Source organism: Anabrus simplex, chromosome 2 (genome assembly GCF_040414725.1).
Source record: "Anabrus simplex isolate iqAnaSimp1 chromosome 2, ASM4041472v1, whole genome shotgun sequence".
Classification (NCBI taxonomy): Eukaryota; Metazoa; Arthropoda; class Insecta; order Orthoptera; family Tettigoniidae; genus Anabrus; species Anabrus simplex.
Genome location: NC_090266.1, coordinates 317,742,591 through 317,767,661, shown reverse-complemented (window position 1 = coordinate 317,767,661; position 25,071 = coordinate 317,742,591). Strand labels below are relative to the sequence as shown.

The following is a 25,071-nucleotide window of genomic DNA, read 5'->3' as shown; positions in this document are numbered from 1 at the left end:
AATAAGAAACTACAGCCTAAGCTATAAACAATTTTATTCACCCAGGAAGAAATTGTAGTTTAGGGGAAGGAGCCTATAATTTTTTAAATACCTAATGTTATTGGACCTGTCGAAAAGGACTGTACTATAATATAACAAATGTTATAGAGAATACAATTTCCGATCATTTATGTTTTATTCGGTTTTACCGTATCGACTATGATAAGAATGGTATTTCAGAGTCGGAAGAAAACTAAATGTTAAGGCCTGCAATATCGAAAGCGCATAACATTGATCAACAATAACATTACATTGACCATTGTCTGTTGTGATGTTCTTTGTCTGTTATGGTGCCACGCAACTCCACGCGTACCGAGTATAACATCCTGACTGAATATTGGCGGGAAATAGCTGGGGAGTTAAAAAAAACTTTCTTCTTAAGCATGCCATTCCTCTGGTTCATACATTTTCTGATATTGCTGGTACGTAACACACCGGTTCATCATAGTATTCCAGCGCTTCGATCCCTACTGTGATGCGCTGTTTTGAATGAACAGTGTGCACTCTTAAGGCAGAGGCTCGCGTAGTAGTAGTAGTAGTAGTAGTATGAACTGGTCTAGAATTACAACTGAGGGCTATTCCAAATTACAGCACCACAGTGAAGAGGGGGTTTCTCCTCCGGCTTGGAGGAAAAATTTGCCTCCTAGTCAGATAGATTTTTCCGCCGCTAGTGTAGTGAATTGAGATTTTACGACTCATCGGATACTCCTAGAAAACAGATTAGTAAAAGGAAACGGCATAGATTTTGCCCTGGGACTCTCCACTATTCGACCCCTCCCCCCCCCCCCCCCCGTTGAAAATAGACGAAGAGTGTTCACGGATCACGGCTGTCTGCGGCGTGGTTATTCCAGCTCTGGAACTTTGGACTGTTAGATCGGCAGCGCAGTACTGTTCGTTAAAAGTGAGAAAAAGTTGATGGAGTGTTTCGTATGAAAGCATTGCTTTTAATCGCTCCGTTCCTACTGATGTCATGTTCATTTCAGTTGGGAAAAGCACTAATATTGAACCCATAATTCTACGATGAGAATTTTTTTCTCAATATTTATTTCAAATAAAAGTTACTTGTTTGAGAGCGGCCATTTCAGGAGTCTGGCTGTCTCATGGGAGCGACCTCACAGGGTTGAGCCGAGCCGTAAGCTCGTGAAACGCCGGGACACTTCGGTGGACTTCGAATATTCAACAATTTTTCATATTCACGGAATTCTTGGTAACGAGAGATTTTGGCAACACAGTAATTCCTGAAATAAAGAATCTAAATTATTCTTAAACCCTACGTGAAGACAGAACCCCCAGGGTAAATATAAATGCAGTTAAGCCTAGAGACAAATCCGCGTCAGATCCGCGGACTAGTTACACGTGCCAAGGTCAATGAATGAAGAAAACCCGCGAAACGCCCGGGCAGAAATAATTTATTTCGTCTGTTGCGAGTGTGGGAAAATTATGAAATTAACGCCGAAATAAATTGTAAGTCTGTCCGAAGTCATGGAACGAATTTCAGAAAAATCGGTCTATTGGATGCGGAATTAGCATATTGCATAACCAAGCTCCATAGTGTGAGTAGCGTCACCCCATAGAGTATAAAAGAAATCCCCTCCGTATATTTCTCAGTGTCTGTCTGGTTTCTGAAGCGGCGGAGCTCACGCCCCTCGTCGACAGAAAAGTGTAAAAATTTGGTCTCCAAATAACTTACTACATGTTCGTGGCTATGGTTCGGATATACTGTTAGAATGGAAGATGATAGAAATTTTCTGAGCTGCCGCTAATAGGAACTTTGAAGATTTAGATATGTGGTGAATAAGTAATTGAGTTCCTCTTTGTATTCAGTGCGTGCGTATAATATTTGTTAGAGTCTGGATGAGAGCTACAGTGTCTGGTTCCTTATCTGTTGAAACACCTGGTCTTCTTAGTAGGTTGGACAAGTCAGTCGCCATTTGAGAAGCGAGCTCGTCACAATGGTGACCACGTCAAAAAGTGCGTTATAAAGTGTTGTGAAATTTAAGTTGAATGTATAAGAAGATGATGATAAATTTTGCGATGGAGAGCTAAAAATAAACGAGGTTGCTGGCTAGATGCAGCCAGAATCCAGAACGATGGCTACGATCGCAGACTGTGAATATTTTATATCTATGTTGTAGTTAGATTATTGTTTGTCCCTACAAATTTTTCATTGCGTGTGTCGGGTTGATATTTTGTAACGATCAGGAAAAAAATATTATATTTGTGGTCAGCGTGTGAAAATTTTTATTTTTGTAAAATTCACATCAAGAAACTATAAAATGCGATGTTTAAGTCTTATGGTAATGTTCTTTGAGATATTGTCCGATGTGAGGAAAATTAGGAAGGTGATCATGATAAAGTAGTCGTGGCGAGTGTCTTAATTTCGAATATCGTTTGAATTCAGAAAATTTCGTCGAAGTAATAATAATAATAATAATAATAATAATAATAATAATAATAATAATAATAATAATAATAATAATAATAATAATAATAATAATAATAATAATAATAATGTCTACCGCAGGATAAAACTTTCCTATGTTAAAAGGTGGATTTAACAAGTATGTTCTACAAGGATTGCGGGCGTTTAGAAACATTCCAGTGAAATTCGATAAAGTTATGTTTTATTCATGGGAAGTAAAATTTTGTGACATCGTGTATGTCGGTAATATGGAAAATCACGGTGTGTTGTTGTATTCTCGAGGTCCGAAAGTTGTAGTAACAGTAAAAATAAAAAGGTATATTTTTATACACTGACTGACAGAGCAAATGCAACACCAAGAAGGAGTGGTTCGAAAGGGATGAAAGTTGGGGAAGAAACAGAGACGGCACGGACGAATAATTGATGTTTATTTCAAACCGATATGCAGGTTACACAATGCGCACGGCATCGACTCAGTAGGATGTAGGACCACCGCGAGCGGCGATGCACGCAGAAACACGTCGAGGTACAGAGTCAATAAGAGTGCGGATGGTGTCCTGAGGAATGGTTCTCCATTCACTGTCAACCATTTGCCACAGTTGGTCGTCCGTACGAGGCTGGGGCAGAGTTTGCAAACGGCGTCCAATGAGATCCCACACGTGTTCGATTGGTGAGAGATCCGGAGAGTACGCTGGCCACGGAAGCATCTGTACACCTCGTAGAGCCTGTTGGGAGATGCGAGCAGTGTGTGGGCGGGCATTATTCTGCTGAAACAGAGCATTGGGCAGCCCCTGAAGGTACGGGAGTGCCACCGGCCGCAGCACATGCTGCACGTAGCGGTGGGCATTTAACGTGCCTTGAATACGCACTAGAGGTAACGTGGAATCATACGCAATAGCGCCCCAAACCATGATGCCGCGTTGTCTAGCGCTAGGGCGCTCCACAGTTACTGCCGGATTTGACCTTTCTCCACGCCGACGCCACACTCGTCTGCGGTGACTATCACTGACAGAACAGAAGCGTGACTCATCGGAGAACACGACGTTCCGCCATTCCCTCATCCAAGTCGCTCTAGCCCGGCACCATGCCAGGCGTGCACGTCTATGCTGTGAAGTCAATGGTAGTCTTCTGAGCGGACGCCGGGAGTGCAGGCCTCCTTCAACCAATCGACGGGAAATTGTTCTGGTCGATATTGGAACAGCCAGGGTGTCTTGCACATGCTGAAGAATGGCGGTTGACGTAGCGTGCGGGGCTGCCACCGCTTGGCGGCGGATGCGCCGATCCTCGCGTGCTGACGTCACTCGGGCTGCGCATGGACCCCTCGCACGTGCCACATGTCCCTGCGCCAACCATCTTCGCCACAGGCGCTGCACCGTGGACACATCCCTATGGGTATCGGCTGCGATTTGACGAAGCGACCAACCTGCCCTTCTCAGCCCGATCACCATACCCCTCGTAAAGTCGTCTGTCTGCTGGAAATGCCTCCGTTGACGGCGGCCTGGCATTCTTAGCTATACACGTGTCCTGTGGCACACGACAACACGTTCTACAATGACTGTCGGCTGAGAAATCACGCTACGAAGTGGGCCATTCGCCAACGCCGTGTCCCATTTATCGTTCGCTACGTGCGCAGCACAGCGGCGCATTTCACATCATGAGCATACCTCAGTGACGTCAGTCTACCCTGCAATTGGCATAAAGTTCTGACCACTCCTTCTTGGTGTTGCATTTGCTCTGTCAGTCAGTGTATAAAGGTTGTTGTTTTTCACAAGAGGACTGAGATTTGGAAAGGGTCTTGAAATATAAGAAAAATGGAGAGCGAAGAATTTATATATGTGGAGATGAGAGTGGTAGAAATATTGAAGGCGAAAGGGAGCCTGGATTTTACGTAATACCGCCGTGAGAAGGCGAGGAGAATGAGTTTTTGAGACAGGCTATGTTTGCCGAGGAAGGATGTTTAAGACAGGCTGTATATTAAGTGTGAGATTTATGTGGCAGGCTATAGTATATTCCGCTAACAATCCGAAAGCTGGGACCTGGAGAATGTCGGTCCGAGATAATTATTGTGTGAAGCACAGTAAATGTCAAATATGATCCCAAGTGAAAAACTATTTTGGTGGGTAACTCTTGGTAGTAAAATTTCAAGTAGTTACGTAAAGTCAGTAATGAATATTAGAATAATATGACCTCAAGGATAAAAGAGCATTTTGTATACACGGTCGGTGTTGTTTGACTGTAAGGACGAGTTTCCATCAGTAGAGTTCATAAATTACAAGGCGGGAATTTATCAGCAAATAGGAGCATTTGTGGAATGAGATATTCGACGCTTTTAAAGCGATATGTTTGACTATGAAAATTTATTGAATTTCGTTTCACTGGATAGTCATGGATATGTATATTTGAAAAATGACGTTAGGCAATCTGAGGGCCTCACCCTAAAATTATAGTATGGATTTCTGCGCTGGTGATGATTATTATTTTTGACGACATCCACTAAATGTTAGACGTGTGTTGGAAGATATTATTCTTTCCTAAACTTCATTGCGCGTGCTGAGATCGTGTTTGAGTTGGGGGATTGTTCGCTACGCGATATTTATTTTCAAGTTCACGTTTTTTTGTAACAAGATAGAGACATTGCATTTTCCGACTTGAGTTCGTTCTGTGGTAAGAGTTGTTTCGCTGTGTGTTATTCGTTTCGACCAGACTTACAGCTGAAGATATCAGAGTTTGTTTGAAATTACGATTTCGCCTGATATCCTAGGGGAAACGTATACGACCCAGTTTCCGCCCGACGATAGATTTAGGACGTCACATGTTATCCTAGGAGTATACTGATGATGAGACGTCTTAGTTCACGCTCAACGATAGAATTAGGAAGGTACGTGTACATAGAGGTTAGTGTTAGGGTGTGCAGATGTTAAGTAAGCCCGACGACAGGTCTGGGATGTCAGCTGTACATACTCAAGTCTTAAATTAGATGTTTTGTTTTTGCGAAGTGACCTGGGCGATGTAGCATCTGCAGTAATATACGAAATGGGAAGATTGTTAGATCGGTAATAATGAGGCCAAACTTGTGTGCAGCCCCCGACAGCTGGAAGGTGTTACCTAAGATTATGGAACCGCTATCGGCAAATGAGGGTTGTCCAGCATTGGGTACTGAGCTAACGGCGATTGAATATTTTACTGTAATTCTCCATGCGTGTTGAGTTCAAATATATTCGATATTTTTATTTTATTTTACGGACTTATTTGTTTTGTCGTTCTGACGTCCGTTTCGCTTTGATAGTGTGCATATTGACACTCAACGTATTAGTGTGAGACTTGAGTTACGAATACGGATTCGATTCGTCAGCCAGTAATATATTTTATTTTCGATCTTTGTCGTTCTTTCATTTTATACGTAGTTGAATTCGATTAATTGATAGCTTTGTAGGTAGTGTGTTGGGACAAACAATAAGTAGATGGATCTGTGATGGTAGTCATTGTTAAGTAGGAAAGAATTCTGTAATTTGTGTTTTTTTTTTCTTTGTGGACTTGTAATTTTATTAAGCGTAACGTAACTATTCATAACCTGAAAGTCGGTTTTATAATAATATTTTTCAAGTGATTTACCACATTTAATTAACTTCAGTGTTTGGCATTTCTTCTAACTGCGTGATGAATAAGTGGTTCCTGCATTTCGCAGTTTTGTTCCTTCAGAACTTAACGTAACGTAAGATCCTCGTGGATCGTGTTGTTGTTGTTGGTTCCTTCTGAACAGCTGTTTGGGTGATGCACGTTGAGCATCGGGTTTATTTTATCACTTAAAGGCGTCATGAAATGACAAATACATGGTGGAATTTTGTTTCAATTGTGAATGCTGCTGTTAACGTGCAGTGAACACCATGCTTTCCAATAATATTTCGCAACCTATCCAAAGCAACTGATAGTCAATTTGGTTCGATTAAGGGTCCATTCGGTGGGTGTTCCGTATCCGAAAGGGTATTCGACTGGTGGATAACCTTAATTGAGAGTAAATCAGGCGTTATATTTGCTGAAGGTCAGATTTTCCACGGATCGTGTGGATTAATTCTCAGTTATCGTTTGGATTAATAGGTGCCCGATTTTTCAGGTTTTCCTTTCACTTTTTCAGTTTCGCCGTCCACTAATTTACGTTATTCCTATTTTCACCGAAGCAAATTCTTCGATATTGTAAAAGAAAATATAGACGCTATGCAATGTGACTGCGTTGAAACATTTCATAATTAATTGTTGATCAAGGATTTATAAATAAAATAAATTTATTGTGCCATTAAGATTTTAATAAAAGTTAGTAAGCACATATTTGCTCCTCATTTCAAGTAGTTAAGCTCTCTTCTGAACCCCATCGTTTGGTTAAGATCGTGATCGAAACATTCCCGCAACGACCCCAAGATTTAAGAGTTCAATATTGCTCTACTGTAGCAGCTGTGGCCGACCAGCGATGGAACGGTAAGTCAAGGGTTCAGTAAAGTCTTTCTGAGGATGTAAAAAGGCAGGTGGAGAGTGAGTGTCTGCCATTATAACGAAAACTCCCCAACCTGATTGTGACTGATGGTAGGCTCGTTTTAATACAATCTTGCATACAACGTGTACACTACCTAACCTAGAATTCTGTATACAATATAGAATTCCGTAGCGAAGCACAGGTACATCAGCTAGTTTTATATAGAGATTTAATCAGTGGCGACGCGTGACATTTTGTAAAGTGTTACCACACTCCTGAGAGTGTATTGTCACTCGCAGCGCAGCATTTTTATGAGCATGTCTTTCATAAAAGTGAAGGACTTGATAATTGATATTACTTTTGTATAAGAGAACATCATTTGGAAATGATGTAATGGCACATAATATATTGAACACTAGTGAGTATCAAAATCATAGAGGCTAGCAGTCTCATTTACGCACTAATTGAAAATAGTTGACATCGTCAAAACCGTATTGCAGGCTACTCATGCACTCATAAACATTTATTAAAACGCTGACAATATATCTATTATATTTTACTAGCTCATTATGCCCGTCAATTTTCTTTCTGTAAGCTGTACTCAAACAAAACTCTATTCTGGACCTTCCGAACTGAATCATATCGGCAACAGCGTTGATCTGTGCTTGAGACACCTCAAGGTGTCTCTTTAAAACTCTGAAACTATCTAAATTGTCCACGCCGTATTTATACCAAGCATTATTTTCTGAGGAAAATAGAATACATGGCGAACGGTACAGTTTAAGCTGCCTCTGTGGATCCGTGGTAGAGTGTCGGCCTCCGGATCCCAAGATAGCGGGTTCAAACCCGGCAGAGGTAGTCGGATTTTTGAAGGGCGGAAAAAAGTCCATTCGATACTCCATGTCGTACGATGTCGGCATGTAAAAGATCTCTGGTGATACATTTGGTATTTACCCGACAAATAGACGCCCAAGAGAGATCCGGTTTACTCGGTCTGCCATCTAGTGGGCCTAGATTAAAACGGAACGTCGAAATTGACGAGCAGACAGCCAGATGGCGTCAAATCGAAATGTCTGCACACGGTAGCTGAGGCCATACGATTATTATTATTATTATTATTATTATTATTATTATTATTATCAGTAGAGTTTAATCCTTTTTGCACAACCACATAACCAGTCCACATTTATGTACCACGAGTCATGAAAATATCGTACTGTTCTTTTCGATTCCTTGAATACATTTTTAAGAGAAGGCGCGGGTCTACATTTTTCAATTATGTTTTTCTTTTCTTCAAAAGTTCTTAACGAAAATGGCGTGTTCATTAAGTTTTCTATTATACACGAACATTCTGGGACCGCCAACTCACTTATTTTCGAGGTGGATGCGACAGCACTCATTATAATGTTTAATACGTTGTGCAGTCCTATAGGCTGTCCTTACCTAACATAAATATAAATTCACACTTTAACAAGAGAAATCACATCGTATTATAATATAAAATAATAACACAATAATATAACAATGCGCTGTTGAGCGCGGCGGAACGAACGAAGGGAAGCGCTCAGCACCGACGTTATAAGCTTTTGTTCCGACTTTCCACTGTGGTAACACGACCGGAGAACGTAGCAGGATACATCTCAGTGTCGAGGGGAAGGGGCCTGGCTTCGCGCAGGCGCAGTAATACTCATCTAGCTGTTAGAAGAGATTCAAAGCGAAACCAGTGCATGGAGTGGTAACAGCCTCTCACTCAGTTTGACGATGGCAAACTGCTCCAATCGCGACACGTCCCGGCGAAGAAACAAATATATTAAATATTACTATTAAAGAATATTAGATTTTTATATTTTCAAACCGTTATCAGTGGTAACAGTGGATAATAGCTTCGTCACTGGATTTAATGTGTGAGTCACTTGCTACCAAAAGGTATTCTCCCATTCTTTACATGCTCTGCATGCACATTAGTATCGCTAGCACAGCACCAGAGGCGCTGTTCTCACCTGTGATGACTGATCTTTGGTCGGAATGCAAAATTTTTTACTTGATCATAACAGCGTTCTTTTTTGATAATATGCTGTTGTCTAAACCACGATAATTAAGAAACGCAACATTCGGCGTACGGTTTAAATGGTGCACCGTACGTGAAACAAAATGTGGTAAAAGTGAAATGTTCCGGCAAAACTGTACATCTGGCAACCCAATTCAAAGTTGATAGCACATTACTGCACGTACGGTATTTACAGTACACTCAACAGCTTGCTCTGTGTAATTACCAATGATAGGCTTAAAGCCGAGCCAAAAGTTAGTAGTACATTAGTGAGCCCCGGTCATCTCTTAAGTGAACATACAGAGCAGTGGCGGTGGAAACAGGGTATAGGAGTTATAAGCCAATAACAAGTGGGACGAAAGCGTGATAGTTCTCTTTGCAGGGTCTCATAAGCTCAGTTCTGTTTACATTGTTGAATTGGTTATGACTCTGCACTCCATTACTTTAGCTTAACATGTATTTCTTTTCTTCTTGTGCTCCTTCTCTCAGACTGTGTCCGTACCATTCAGATATTTGGCAGACTCAGATAAAATACACATATAATTTAATTTTTATTATTTGCTTTACTTCGCACTGACAAATTATGGCGACGGTGGAACAGTAAAGGGCTAGGAGTTGGAAGGCATCGACTGTGGCCTTGATTAAGATACAGCCCCAGCATTTGCTTGGTATGAAAATAGGAAACCACGGAAAATCATTCTCAGGTGTTCGAATCCACTATCTCCCGAATGCAGGCTGACAGCTGCGTGACCCAAACCGGGCAATCGATCAGATAAAATAACAAGACCATTGGTAAATTTCAGAGTTTTGATTTTCTCTCCTTGGATTGCGATTCCTTTTCCAAACTCCAACATGAAAAATGAAAATCCACAGTCTGTTTACAGTCATTTGACCGGGTCAGGAATGGAATGAATGAAGCCCCATCTAGCGGCGAGGGTAGGAATTGTGCCGGCTGCCGAAGCCTGTCGCACTCCTCTGGGGCAATGATTAATGACTTACAGATGAAATGAAAACCTACAACCTGTTTTCCAGTCAATGACCGGGTCAGAGATGGAAAGAATGAAGCCCCCAACTAGCGGCGGCGATAGGAATTGTGTCGGCTGCCGAAGCCTGGCGCACTCCTCTGGGGCAATGATTAATGACTGACAGATGAAATGAAATGATAGTGGAGAATGTTGCTGGAATGAAAGATGACTGGAAAAACCGGAGTATCCGGAGAAAAACCTGTCCCACCTCCGCTTTGTGCAGCACAAATCTCACATAGAATGACCGGGATTTGAACCACGCAACCCAGCGGTGAGAGGGCGACGCTCTGCCGTCTGAGCCACGGAGGCGTCCCAAACTCCAGTATACACATGTGTATTCACAGACATAATTAACGTCACGCGCTTACCTTACACCATGCTCCTACTTTAATGGGATGCAATGGCACTTCCTGTACAATTTATGGGTTCTTAGTGCTCCACAATTGCACATTTTTAGAATTTACATGTCTAGGAAGAAGGAACCATGCCTCGTCAGACAGAAACAGCAGCTGTGGATCCGAATCTCCAGTGTAAACACTTCTGCGAAACCAATCACAGAATATTATTCCTGCGGCAAAATCTGTCTAGTGAAGTTACTGCGCAAACCTTATTTTATATGATCAACATGTCAGCAGTCTGGCCGACCTCATTAATATCTTTGTTTCCTACGCTAGACGATTAAGTGATTTTTCTGGGACTTTATCATTCGTTAAAACGTGTCGTTTCCACTTTCTGTGTATATCACAAACTGAGCTACGCAACTTTTCCATGAAATTCGGAACACAGCAAATCTCAGAAAGCATCTTCTATAGTTATCTTTGTTACGTAACATCCCAATGAATAAATTCGTTGTTCAACCCAATATTTCACTTTGCAATCAATTACTTAATGTAGGCCTATACACCGAGCGATTTGTTCATGGGGTTAGGGTCAGGCAGCTGTGAGCTTGCATTCGGGAGATAGTGAGTTCCAGCCCCACTGTCGGCAGCCCGGAATATGGTTTCCTGCGTTTTCCCATTTTCACACCAGTAAAAACCTGGGGCTGTACATTAATTAAGAATAAGAAGACGTTAGGTCAATAAAACACAACTTCGGGGTTTCTTCTTGAAATTCACCCAAGATCCCGAGAGAGCGTGAAATGGGGCATTCTTGCACGAGATGCTGAATTGTCTGTGCCATTTCATTGCAGTCACAATTAAGGCAATCTCTCCACTCCCTACCGTGGAGACAGAAGCTGTTCTTCCTGTTTCACATCATCTTCTTCTTCTTCTTCTTCTTCTTATTATTATTATTATTATTATTATCATCATCATCATAAAGCCTCCGTGGCTCAGGCGGCGGCGCGCCGGCCTCTCACCGCTAGGTACAGCGGTTCAAATCCCAGTCACTCCATGTGAGATTTGTGCTGGATAAAGCGGAGGTAGGACAGGTTTTTCTCCGGGTACTCCGCTTTTCCCTTTCATCATTCATTCCAGAAACACTCTCCACTATCATTTAATTTCATCTGTCAATCATTAAGCAATGCCCCAGAGGAGTGTGACAGGCTTCGGCAGCCGGCACAATTCCTACCCTCGCCGCTAGATAGGGGCTTCATTCATTCCATCTCTGACCCGGTCGAATAACTGGAAACAGGCTGCAGATTTTCATTTTGCTTTATTAACAAATACATCGCAATTGGGAAATATCTCGGTGACAATGGTCACTTACAGTAGTGTGATAAAGTAAAGTTGAAACATAACAAACCCAATAACAACAACAACAAAAGTACAACAAGCGATTCCATGGGAAGAAAATATTACAGGAAATATTACTAGTTTAAAATTCTTAAGTATATCCAGTGCTTAACATTACGGCTTACAATACTATACTACTAGCTTAGCATTATAAGTGATGAAAAAGTAAAGCTGAAATATAACTAAGCAACAACAACAACAACAAAAACAACAAAAGTACAACAAGCAAATCCATGGAAAGAAAATATTACAAGAAATACTTCTAGTTTAACATACTAAATCCAGCACCATCATATAAAATTTCATACACAACTAACGTATTTCCAGTGCTGAACACTACGGCTTACAATACTACAGGTTGATCTTACTACTAGCTTAACATTACAATGATAATAAAGTTAAAAACATATACACATATTCATAAAAAACAGAACACCATGAAAGACTAGAGATAGGAAGTTCATATTCACAGGATATGTTCATTAGTATGTTCTGCAGAAACGATTAGCATTTCAGTCACCTAGATTCAGCATCTGTCCTGTTGCCTAGTAGGCACTGGATCCTCCATGGGTACTGGTAACTTGTTCCATGCGTGATGGCATCGACGCGTATAAGATGCGAATGGCGTCCTGGGGTATAGCCATCCGTGCTGCATTCACGTGGTTCTACAGTTCATCTCTGGTGGTTGGTATTAGGGCACAGCGCCGCACCCGTCGTTTCACCATTCCCACATATTTCGATTGGCGAATCGAAAATATGTGGAATATGGTGCTGGCAAGATGTAGTGTTTACAGTGCACTATGTCTTCTGGTATGGCCTAGAATAAAATTGCTTAAGTGCGGCCAGTATCCAGTAATCGGGAGATAGTGGGTTCGAGCCCCACTGTCGGCAGCCCTGAAGATGGTTTTCCCTGGTTTCCTATTTTCACACCAGGCAAATGCCGGGGCTGTACCTTAATTAAGGCCACGGCCGCTTCCTTCCACTTCCTAGGCCTTTCCTATCCCATCGTCGCCATAAGACCTATCTGTGTCGGTGCGACGTAAAGCAAAATAGCAAAAAAAAAAAAGAATAAAATTGTTACTTTCATTGACCTGTCTCAGTCTTATCCTTGGCTTTGACAATATGAAAGTGGCTGAGGTATGAGTGATGCTAGTAATGCCATTCCTTATGCAGCCAGTCCCTCCTATGAATGGTGTGAAAATGTCGCTCATAGGGTCGGTTGGTGCATGCATTTCAGTGGGCTTGGCAGACTGATGTACAATAGCAACTTATGGCGCAGTGAGGAAAGCAACGGGAAACTACCTCACTCCTCATTTTCCTAGTACGCCTCTTCAGTGACACCTAGGCCATCTATGACAGCTAATGGTGAACCTGTTGACGATCCAACCAGCCTTCGGGCTGAATACCCAACATACGTACATTTCGATTGTCGACAAGTCCGGTGATCGGGCAGGGCAGAGTAACACAGTCTGCAATCCTATGACAACAAGAAGGCACGTGTTCGTGCAGTAACATGTGGTCGCGCATTGTACTGCTGAAATATGGCGTTCGGGGTGTCGTGCAGAAAGGGTATGGCTGCGGGTCGCAGGATGTCATTCACGTAGGTCAATCCGGTCACAGTGCCCTGGACACGCACACCAACTATGATTTGTGGTTCTACCAAATAGCACCCCACATCATAAGGCCTTGAGTTGGCGCTGTATGTCTTGTGCGAATGCAGTCAATGTGATGCCTCTACCCCTGTCTGCGATGAACCTACAATAAATGCGGCCATCACTTTCAAACAAACAGAACCTGGATTCGTCCGAAAACACTATCTGCTACCATTCCTGTCCCCAGTGACGTCGTTCCATACAACATTGCAGTCTAGCATGTTTATGCACATTAGTCAAATGTAGAAGGGGAAGTGGACGACACGCCGGTAACCCAGACCGTAATAAACGGCGACGGACTGTCACTCCTGATAGTGTACGATATATTACACTGTTCCACTGATTATACCACTGTTGCGCCAGAGCCGAGGTGGATGCAGATCTGTCCAGCAATGCCATTCGGATGAGGTGTTGATCTTCTCGGGGGATGGTCTGGGTGGTGCGACCAGACCCATCTCGTCGTGTTCTACGGCCTTCTGTGAACCATCCTGTAAACACTCGTTGCACTGCCGACACACTTCGTCCCATATGAGTAGCAATTTTCCGAATGGATGCATCACGTTCTCTCATGTCAATAATGCGCCCTTTTTCAAACTCACTCATTTGACGGAACGGTTCTCGCATACGTCTGCGAGGGATCGTGCGCGTCTGCTCAAGCCACACTGATCCATTACCTTCGGTTTATAGCGATAACGAAGGCCGCAGGCACGTTTTACCAGTCGGTGGTGGTATGCCGAGATATCGATGTGGATCTTGAACCTGAGGGGCGACATGGTTCAAATGCTAATAATTTTTCAGAATATATTAATGCACATGTCCTGTGAATATGAACTTTCTATCTCCAGTCTTCCAAGGTGTTCTGGTTTTTATGAACATGAGTGTAATTACCCAACAGCAACAACAAAAACAAGAGTACAACAAGCAAATCTCTGGACAGAAAATATTACAAGCAATACTACTAGTTTAACAATCTAAATCCAGCATCAGCATATGGAAATTCACACACAACTTAAGTATTTCCAGGTCTTAACACTATAGCTTACAATACTTGAGTGTCCCCGTCAATTTTGTGCTTCGAATGTTTAATTATGTGCCTGAACTGGCCAGTGTCATTCATCCAATGTGGGAGAAGTTTTATGTTATTTTTGGCGACAGTCTGCTATCTCCTTCAGTCAGCTGTTCAACCGTTTGGAATTCCAAGAGTAATGAGTTTTCTCTTCACCCTCATCGATCGATAACATGTGACGATCACGTGATAAACTGGCCTGTTTCAAGGTTAACCCCACTACCTCGTGCGCTTGCTCGCCCGTCTTCATGTAAGTTCTAGAACAATCCGAACCAATTACGAGGTACAATTACGTGTATACAAACCAATAACAATTTCTCCAAGAGCCACACCTCCAAATGAGAGGCTATAAACACTCAGTGTTTCCTTGATCAACCCCTCATTCTACAAGAAGTCTACGAGCCGAGTTATGTTACGTGTACATTTGAATAATTTAGTCTGGCCTAGAATGAACTTGTTCTAAAATTTTTGTGTCAGTTACAGTTCAGAAATAACTTCTGAAGAAAGAAGAGGACTACCACCAGCATAATATCGACATAAATTTCAGGATGTCTACTTCACATTCAAGAGGACCGATTCAACCAACGTGGGACTTGAAATCTACAGCAACCATGTGGTGCTAAACATCTAGGTTCGAAGCCCATTGTCGGCAGCCCTGAAAAAGGTTTCTCCGTGGTTTCCCATTTTCACACCAGCCAAATGCTGGGGTGTACCTTAATTATGGCCACGGCCGCTTCCTTCCATCTCCTAGCCATTTCCTGTCCCATCGTCGCCATAAGAGCTATCTGTGTCGGTGCGACGTAAAGCAACTAGCAAAAAACATGTAGGCACCGCTATCATCGGAGGGAGAACGTGACGGATTTCATCATCATGAGAGCATGTGAGACCGCTCCGGGAATCGCACAATTTAAGTACATTGTTTATAATATTTCCTGTCCATATTGTAGAAAATTTGACGATCTTCTTCTCTTAATTAATATTTCTATTAGATTTGAGTAATTTGGTGATATTTTTCACTTTTTATCTTACAATGGTAAAGGTAGTTTTGAGTATGACAGAGTGCGAATTGGGATCTATTAGTGTAGATTTAGAGTAGTTTGTCTTCTGAGAATATTTCTACCTCAGTGTAATTATTTAAAATCATGTTTAATGATAAATGACCTCGGATAAATAAGAATTTAAAAATGATTATTTCAGATTTTTATGAAATATTATGGGACGAGATTTAGGTTGTGATTCGTATAGTGCATTGCCACGCGATTATGCAGATTGTGTCGTCTTATTTAAACATTAATTCAGATGTTGTTGGTAGATTTAAACATCCTTGCTAATAATAATAATACTAATAATTTAAGATCGGGTTAAATGAAATTTTATTGGTCATGAGCGATAAAATAATATTCGAATTTTTCATGTGGAATATGTAATGTGCGCTCAATCATAGTGTAATTTTGCCTGGAAAATGGTGATCCTGCGGGATATTTATTGAATTTTGGAAGCATGTTTTGCGGGTTACAGTGCATTCCGAGATAAATGTAGAGCACGTGTTCAGATATATTTCAATGTTTGAGGATGAATAATAATTTATCGACACTCAATGACCACGTGTCCGATGACAATAAGTGCTAACCCAGGCGATGTGCATGATTACTGTTCTACCAAATCTTCTGAATAAAATTTTGCGTTTTTGAAGGTATCGCCGTTGTAAGATAATTTTCAATTAAGTGATCATTCTAATTCTATCACGAGTCACGTCAATTGTTGATCATATTTGAATTTAAAGGAAGGTCATCTGTCTATTCCGTTCAACCTTCTTTTTTCTGATAATAATCATAAATTAAATAAAACTTAGAATCGAGTGTAAATTTTTACATACAGCCGAGTATCCTATGTGTGCATGGTGTGTGTGAAGTATATATTGATGATTTTGAAGTGCTGTTTCTTGAAATGTGGTTCTTAATCTAACCACGTGTTCAGCACAGTGGATCAGATTATTTCAGCGTTGTCAGTATTTTTGTGTATTTATTGGAGATTGCTGTTGAATAATTTTATGCAAAGTCTAGTGACAGAATCAATTCTATAACAACGCAATTTTGTGCAAGTGAATAAGATCGTAAAATTTTCTGAAGCTTAAGCATAAGCAAGTTCGTAAAATAAATGAAGGAATTGTTAGGTTAAATATAACTAACGATTATTTAGTTCATGTAACGACATGATTAATTTCAGTTAATTCATATAACGAGTTTTCAAGAAAGAGTTATGTTAAATGTCATTAGCAGTTATTAAGTCATGTAACGACATGATTAACTTCAATTAAGTCATTTAATAATTTCTCGAAAGTATAAATATTTCAAATAATTAAGTTAATGATCTCAATTGTGTTTTTTGGGAAATTATCATTAGCTACGCGAGAAAGGAATGTATATTTTGTAAATATTATAAATGTCAAATTTGAAGTAATAACATGGTTATCCACCACTCAGTTTAAGTGGAAGTCTAGCTTTGCTTTGTTTAAAGTGATACATTTGAAATTAAGCTTTAAAGGATCATTGAGATTCAGAATGGTTTAGGATGGAGTTCATCCACTTTAATTTCATTTTGCATAGCCAATGGAAGGCTAACTCTAATTTTCTTTTATTCTTTACAGAACAGCCAATATGTCAACTATGTTCAAGAGATATGAATTAATTTTGTAAACTCACTCAACGATCTTAACATCGTGAGGGTCAAGAATAACTTCAGCAAGAATCATTTTTTGTTAATTTCATTATTATTTGTGCATATTTATAATAAATGTCAAGCCCATTTTAAAATTGTTCTTTTCTTGTATTGTCGTCAACCGCTGTCTTTAAATGCCTCCAAAATTAGAACAGCTTCCAAACGAACCTTGGGATCTCTCGTCTGCAGATTGAGCTTGACCGGGAAGTAGGGGGCAATAGGTTGAGCTAACTACTAGCTTAACATTACCAGTGATAATAAAGTTAAAAACATAGGTAATTACCTAATAACGACAACAACTACAACAACATGAGCACAATAAGCAATTCCCTGTAAAGAGAATACTACAAGAAATACTACTAGTTTAACATTCTAAATCAAGCAGAAAATCACAAATTCAGTGTCCGTAATTCACAACTTTTACTTTTCACTTTACACTAGCACTAATGATCTTCTTAAATTACTCGATGACAGAAGGGAATATATCAAATACTGCTGCAGGTAATTTATTCCAATCCCTCATCGTCCTGTTAACGAAGGAAGACTTGCCCACATATGTATACTCGTTTCTGGCCCTAATTTTATGCTTATGATCATTCATCGATAAGTACGAGGGAGGTTACAACCTATTCTTAATACTTCTCCAGGCAGCCCTTCCCGTATAGCTCTTATAAAGACCACACAGGATAGCTCTATTTCTTCTAGATTCAAGACTTTCCCAATTAATGGTATTCCTCGTATTACCGGTTACGAAAGGCATCGCTCTAAATTTTTCTAGCGAATTTATTGAACCTACGCTGTATGGATCCCAGAACTCAGATTCATATTCGAGAATCGGTCTTACCAAACATTTATTAGCTTTACTTTTCGTACCAGAATTTGCTTCCTTGGGATTCCGCATAATAAAATGTAACGATCTCCAGGATTTCATAACTACATTTTCCACTTACTCTGAGCAGTTTAAGTCTTTTTTAATAGTAAGACCTAAGTACTTACAATTACACAGGGTCGTGACAATAGGTCAAAACATCGATTTAAAAGAAATATATTTATTAAATTCTCCAGTGTTTTCCGCATCCAGCGATATATAACACTAATATTTTCTGAATTTAAAGGTCCTAAACGAGCAATTTAAACATGGTGTCATTTGAAACACGCCCACTCTGATAAGTAGAGACGGAATCATAGTATAAAAAGATGTATCTTTGCCACTGGGAAGATTAATTAAATGAGGTAAATAGTATTTCAATAGCTCGTACCTCTGCTGTAGCTGTAGCTGCATGGCTATTTCTGAAAGAAGCCACAAAATGATGGTTTGCAGGTGGTTTGTTTATGTTTTGTATACACGAGACTTCTTACACTAGTGATTATTTACGTACTTGAGAACAAGTTTAGGTGTAACTTTCATACCTGTTTCAAGGTTTACTGCTATAATGGGTAGAGTGAAACGAATTGGCAAAAGGAGACATGTGTATAATGTGTTAAATAATAACAGACATATCACAAATGTCCCTAACCTCTCAAACAGTTCGAAAATGTCAGCTTCTGGGAAAAAGTTGTGTACTGAACTAGAAAGTGACAACAATTTCAGTGTTGTTGATGGCGAATATCAAAGTAAGTTCGTAATTGTTGATTTAAAGCTATTGTCGAACTTGATACAGAGAAGTGTAGCAATTAAACAATGAGTGTGTGTTGATTATGTTACTATAATAAAAATTAAGAGCAGAATAGGGCTTGCAACTAAACTATGTTGTATGTAATATATGCAAAGAATCAAATTCCAAATGACTTCTGTTACAATAGGTATCATCAAGTGTTTTGAGGTTAATCTTCGATTTGTTTATGGAATTAGGTGCATTGGGTAAGGTAGAAAACATGCAGGGAAACTATGTAGCATCATGGATCTGCCTACTCCAAGTACCAAATAAATTTTTTCCCTCTCTCTACTCAAAACAAGTCTTGAAGAAGTCTTGATGTTCTAGAAAAGTTTGGGCATACAGGTGGGCTGGAATACTAGCTCTACTTTCTCCACCATTGATCTCAGGCGAGTCACCGAAGGAGAAAAATATGCTCAGCAGCTAACCAAGGAAGCTAGGACCAAGAAATGGAACCTTAAGAGGAAGAGGGAAGGAGGGAAGGTCATGAATCATTAAAACAAGGATATTATTGTGCTGGAATGTTTTGAATTATGGTGAGCAAGCCATGAAATACATGCATTTAGGTTTTTGCAGTTTCCCGCAAGTTAAGACTTTAGAGATTCTGGTACATTTTTCTCAGGAACTACTTAAGTTACAGGCCTGATATTTCGTAATGTATTGGTAACCATGTTATTTTATAGAATGAATGGAAATATATTTTAAATAATCTTTATTTTTTCAATGTTTTAAATTAAAAATCATGGGGGCATTTAAAGAAGCAAAAATATTTTTTAGTTTCTTAATTTTTAAATGGCTCAAAATAGTTATTCTAGAAAAACCAATCCGTGCATTTTATCAAGCCACATGTTCTTTATATTCTGGGAAAGAAATAAGTATCCTTGACAGGAAAGTTTCAGAAAAGTGCACCAAACTTGAGAAATGAATATACTAGAATTGTTTTCTGTGGCCTTGCTCTTGAACACCCTGTACAAAATCAGTCACTAATAATTCATACTTATTGTTAGCAGGTGGCTTAGAAAGGTTAGATCCGTGTTTAGTGTAGAATTAACAATCATTGACCAAACGGAAATAACAGAAATTTGTTTTTAAAATTTGCTCATTTAATTGTGAAAAATAAGCCATTGTCACAACCCAGTGTCCTTAACTACATTTTCCACTTACTCTGACTAATTTAAGTATTTTCTAATAGTAACACCAAAGTACTTAGAACTATCAAATTCAACAACACTTTCCCCTCCAATTCCGTAATCCCTCTTTCCCGTCACTCGTTTTTTTACTGAAACACAATTTGTTGCTTTTTCCGCTGTGGATATTCATTCGATTTTCACGCGCCCATCTTTCAATGTATCTAAATCCTGCTGAAACAGTACTTCGTCCTCCTCTGTCTTTATCTCCCGGTATATGACGCAATCATCAGCAAAGAGGCGCACTTCCGATTATATCGAATCAGGCATGTCATTCAGGAAAATTATGAAAAAAATTGGCCCAGTAACACTATCCTGAGCTATACCAGACGTAACGTTTATTGGAAAAGATAGCGCTTCTCCCACGCGCACCCTCTGGGTACTTCCGTTGAGGAGTTCTCGTATTCGTTTCATAATCCTGATGGCAATGTCCGTACGCGCTAACTTGTTAAGGACGATGTTATGTGGCACAAGATCGAATGCCTTCGCGAAATCAATTACTACAACATCAATCCTTGAACCACTGTCGAGCTTATCCGATATGTCTTGACATACGGAACAGAGCTGGCTTTCGCAGGAGAAGCCTTCTATAAAACCATGCTGCCACTTAAATATAATTCCAAAAGAGTCCCATTTTAACCTTGTTCCATTCGTTTGCATACGATTGACGTCAAACTTACCGGTCAGTGGTTATTCAAGTCGCTCTTTGTCAACCCCTTTGTGAATAGGAACTACAATGGCCGATTTTCTGGAGGTCAAATGAACTGTATCGCGACTGACCTGTCTAAAGCATTTGATAGGGTGGATCATGGGAGACTACTGGCAAAAATGAGTGCAATTGGTCTAGATAAAAGAGTGACTGAATGGGTTGCTATATTTCTAGAAAATAGATCTCAGAGAATTAGAGTAGGTGAAGCTTTATCTGACCCTGTAGTAATTAAGAGGGGAATTCCTCAAGGCAGTATTATCGGACCTTTATGTTTTCTTATATATATACATGATATGAGTAAAGGAGTGGAATCAGAGGTAAGGCTTTTTGCGGATGATGTTATTCTGTATAGAGTAATAAATAAGTTACAAGATTGTGAGCAACTGCAACGTGACCTCGAAAATGTTGCGAGATGGGCAGCAGGCAATGGTATGTTGATAAACGGGGTTAAAAGTCAGGTTGTGAGTTTCACAAATAGGAAAAGTCCTCTCAGTTTTAATTACTGCGTTGATGGGGTGAAAGTTCCTTTTGGGGATCATTGTAAGTATCTGGGCGTTAATATAAGGAAAGATCTTCACTGGGGTAATCACATAAATGGGATTGTAAATAAAGGGTACAGATCTCTGCACATGGTTATGAGGATGTTTAGGGGTTGTTGTAAGGATGTAAAGGAGAGGGCATATATGTCTCTGGTAAGACCCCAACTAGAGTATGGTTCCAGTGTATGGGACCCTCACCAGGATTACCTGATTCAAGAACTGGAAAAAAATCCAAAGAAAAGCAGCTCGATTTGTTCTGGGTTATTTCCGACAAAAGAGTAGCGTTACAAAAATGTTTCAAAGTTTGGGCTGGGAAGAATTGAGAAAAAGAAGAAGAGCTTATCAACTGAGTGGTATGTTCCGAGCTGTCAGCGGAGAGATGGCGTGGAATGACATTAGTAGACGAATAAGTTTGAGTGGCGTTTATAAAAGTAGGAATGATCACAATATGAAGATAAATTTGGAATTCAAGAGGACAAACTGGGGTAAATTTTCATTTATAGGAAGGGGAGTTAGGGGTTGGAATAACTTACCAAGGGAGACGTTCAATAAATTTCCAATTTCTTTGAAATCATTTAGGAAAAGGCTAGGAAAACAACAGATAGGGAATCTGCCACCTGGGCGACTGCCCTAAATGCTGATCAGTATTGATTGATTGATTGATTGATTGATTGATTGATTGATTGATTGATTGATTGATTGATTGATTGATTGATTGATTGATTGATTGATTGATTGATTGATTGATTCTGGAACCTTCGTGTTGTATAGTGATTTATTAAATATTTTTATTAAATATGGTAAGATCGCTTCACCTCCAAGTTCAAGTGCCTCCCCGGAAATATAATCTAGCCCACAAGATTTGTTTTTCTGAGTTTAGAAAGACCTTTACGCAATACTGAAGCTTTAATTTGGAAATCATTGTTAGTTTTCGAAAATTTCCCCTGAATAACCGTGTCGCAGGATTAAAAACCTTACCGCAGTACTTATTTAATGCTTCCACTTTATATATATCTGTTGTCCCCAATACATACCCTCCTATACAAAGAGAAGGAACTGACTTGTTCTCTCCCTTCAAACTTTGTATATATTTTTAAAACGGGGTTCCAAGAATTTCGATTTTCATTTAGGATATTGTCAAGATGTTTATTTCTCTTCACCCACTTTCTTTTCTGCTAGCAAAAGTTTCACCAAACTTCGATACTCCGCTTTGCACGCATCATTATTATTTGTTCTGTTGAACGCTCTCCTAGTCTTACGTTTAAGCTTCCTAATAGTCGTGGTGTACTACGGCGGATCTGAATATTCCCTAATTATCTTTGTGGGAACGGATTTATTCAGTCCAGTATTTAAAATGGTTTTGAAATTCTCCCAAATGTCGTCCATCCCCTTGCCCCCCTTTAACCAATTAGTATAGCGCAACCTCAAATAGTTTTGAAAACCTGCAGTCTACCTTCGCAAAGCACCAAATAATCTTAGTAATTCCCACGTGCCTCGTAATACAAGTTTCCCAAGAGAGATCGAGTATCACTGCGCTGTGGTCACTGCATTGCGTCACAAGAATAACTATGCCGTCCGGTCTGACTAGAAAAACATCTAAAAGTGTTCGTTTACGTGTGTCTTTTGTAACGACTAATACGGTAATTGCTTCCTGCGATAGGCCCACGTAGTTTACCCAGCCCAGTTTACTGACGGTAGGTTTGGATCCCCTGCAATTATTTTCCCCCCGTAGCTAATATTTGCACATGTCAAGTCTGAAAGATCAGTGACCGTGTTCAAACCCGATTTCGGCGGGCGATAAGCTCCAAAAATGACTATATTTTTTTATTGGGTGCATTATTTACTTCCACCCAAATTACTTCGCAGGCATCGAGAACCCATTTTAACTTACTACTTAGCTCTGACCTAACACAAATGAAAATATAATATGAAAAAGTCCCCCCCCCCTTTTCGACCCTCTATACCGTCTAACCGTTAGAAACTTTGACCTGAATATTGATGAATTATATATATTATCCGATCACCAACTTTCCGTTCCCACAATTATATCAGGGTCACTCGCATCAACTAAGTTTTCCAATTTTGAGATTTATTACCAATTCCGCAGTTTACCTGCAACAATCTAAGAAAGTTACCCGATCCGGCTCACTGCCTCTTAAAATATCCTGTTGGCGGCCCCGTTGTTGCTGTAGCTGCATCGAATCTGTTTCCGTCGTGAATCGTCATTCGGCTGCCCGTTCTGCGCCATCATCCAGTTGGGTGGAAAAGGACTCAGTAACCATCGAAAAGAGTTCACCTAATCTCACCACTCCTCGCTGGTTCAGGTGAAGTCCATCCCTGTCACGGGTGTGGCGCTGGCCTTCTCACACCAACGTGGCAAGTTCGATCATAGCAACTCATTTGCTCCTGAGTCCGACTCCGTGGCTAAATTGTCACCGTACTGGCCTTTGGTCACAGGGCCCCGGGTTCGAAACCCCGCTGGTTCGAGAATTTGTTTTCAATGCAGCTCGCATGGCTAGGTTCATTAATGTGACCTATGCAGGTGACTTTCGCTGGCACGCGAGCTGGGTGTATGTGTCGCTTCATCATCATTTCATCCTCATTACGACGCGCAGGCTAACTGTGCTATTTTTGGGCGGATTTAGACTCTGTTGCATCTACGCTGGATAATTGCTGAGAATATTTATGATTAATGCGAGCTTTATATGGACTAATTTATTTCTAGGGCAATCAAGGGAGGAATCTGGAAGTACATTTGAGCAACCCGCGTACAGACGAGTTCATGTCAATTCCATCCACACAAGCAGGTGCCGAATGGAGTTTCGACATTAAAATATATATATATTTTCTTCTCGTCGTTCCCACTTACGCAGTAATATAATCGAAAATATGTTGTTAATCAAGACTAATCCACATTGAGAGTTATAATTGCACTCCAGAATACATGCACATGACATTCAGCCGTGCAGTCCCGATGTGGTTGTGAAGCCACATGAAAACAAATGAAATACTGGTCTCTGTTTATAACACACGTCAAGACCATTTCTCACATTACCTCGTCAACAATAAAAACTCAATATGTACATTTTATACATTACGTATCTGTTATGTTCATTTTTAATGTATTTTACTGAGTTTTTAGAAAATGTATCTGAGCTGCCTGTATAGCCATCCCCGGGCCGATAGTCATATAAAAAAAATGAAAACGCAGACACTAGGACTTTCTACTTATAAAATCGTCGCCATAAGACCTATCTGTGTCGGTGCGACGTAAAGCCCCTAGCAAAGAAAAATCTACTTATAAACAAACAATTAGTTTCGTTATTTAATATTCAGAATCCTTTTTGTTTTTAGTGTTTAATTTTCGACGCAGCTCGAATGGCTAGGTTCACTAGTGTGACCTATGCTCGTGAACTGTTACTGTGGAATCTTTCTCTCTTCGTAATTTATATTATAAAATCTAACGTATGAATTCAATTGCCGATGAAGTAATTCTTTACGACTATATTTGCCCGCAGTCTTTACCGATAATGTAACCTTTATATACCGGTATTCTGTCCAAACCTACATTATTCCGGTATTCGGTCTCTGGACCACAGCTCCTCTCTCTCTCTCTCTCTCTCTCTCTCTCTCTCTCTCTCTCTCTCTCTCGTGTTTTAAACATTTATTTTTGAATAAGAAAGCTGTACCAAGGATTTTGATAGAGGATATTCTATTATCGATAAAGGATTATTTAAAGTGTCGACGCGTATTGACACCTTGATCGCTTCTTAAATGTAGGTTGCCGTAGAATTATGCCAAAAGTGCGAGAGAT

At 40.1% G+C, this 25,071-nt stretch overlaps 1 protein-coding gene across 1 annotated transcript in view; it reads left to right on the top strand.

Moving 5' to 3' along the window:
* Positions 1-17,191, top strand: part of LOC136864091 (5'-AMP-activated protein kinase catalytic subunit alpha-2) — a 460,086-nt gene extending 442,895 nt beyond the window's left edge. Inside the window, exon 13 of the mRNA XM_067140653.2 lies at positions 17,097-17,191. The gene's annotated coding sequence lies outside the window, so the exon portion shown is untranslated. The remainder of the gene's footprint in view (positions 1-17,096) is intronic.
* Positions 17,192-25,071: the final 7,880 nt, after the last annotated feature.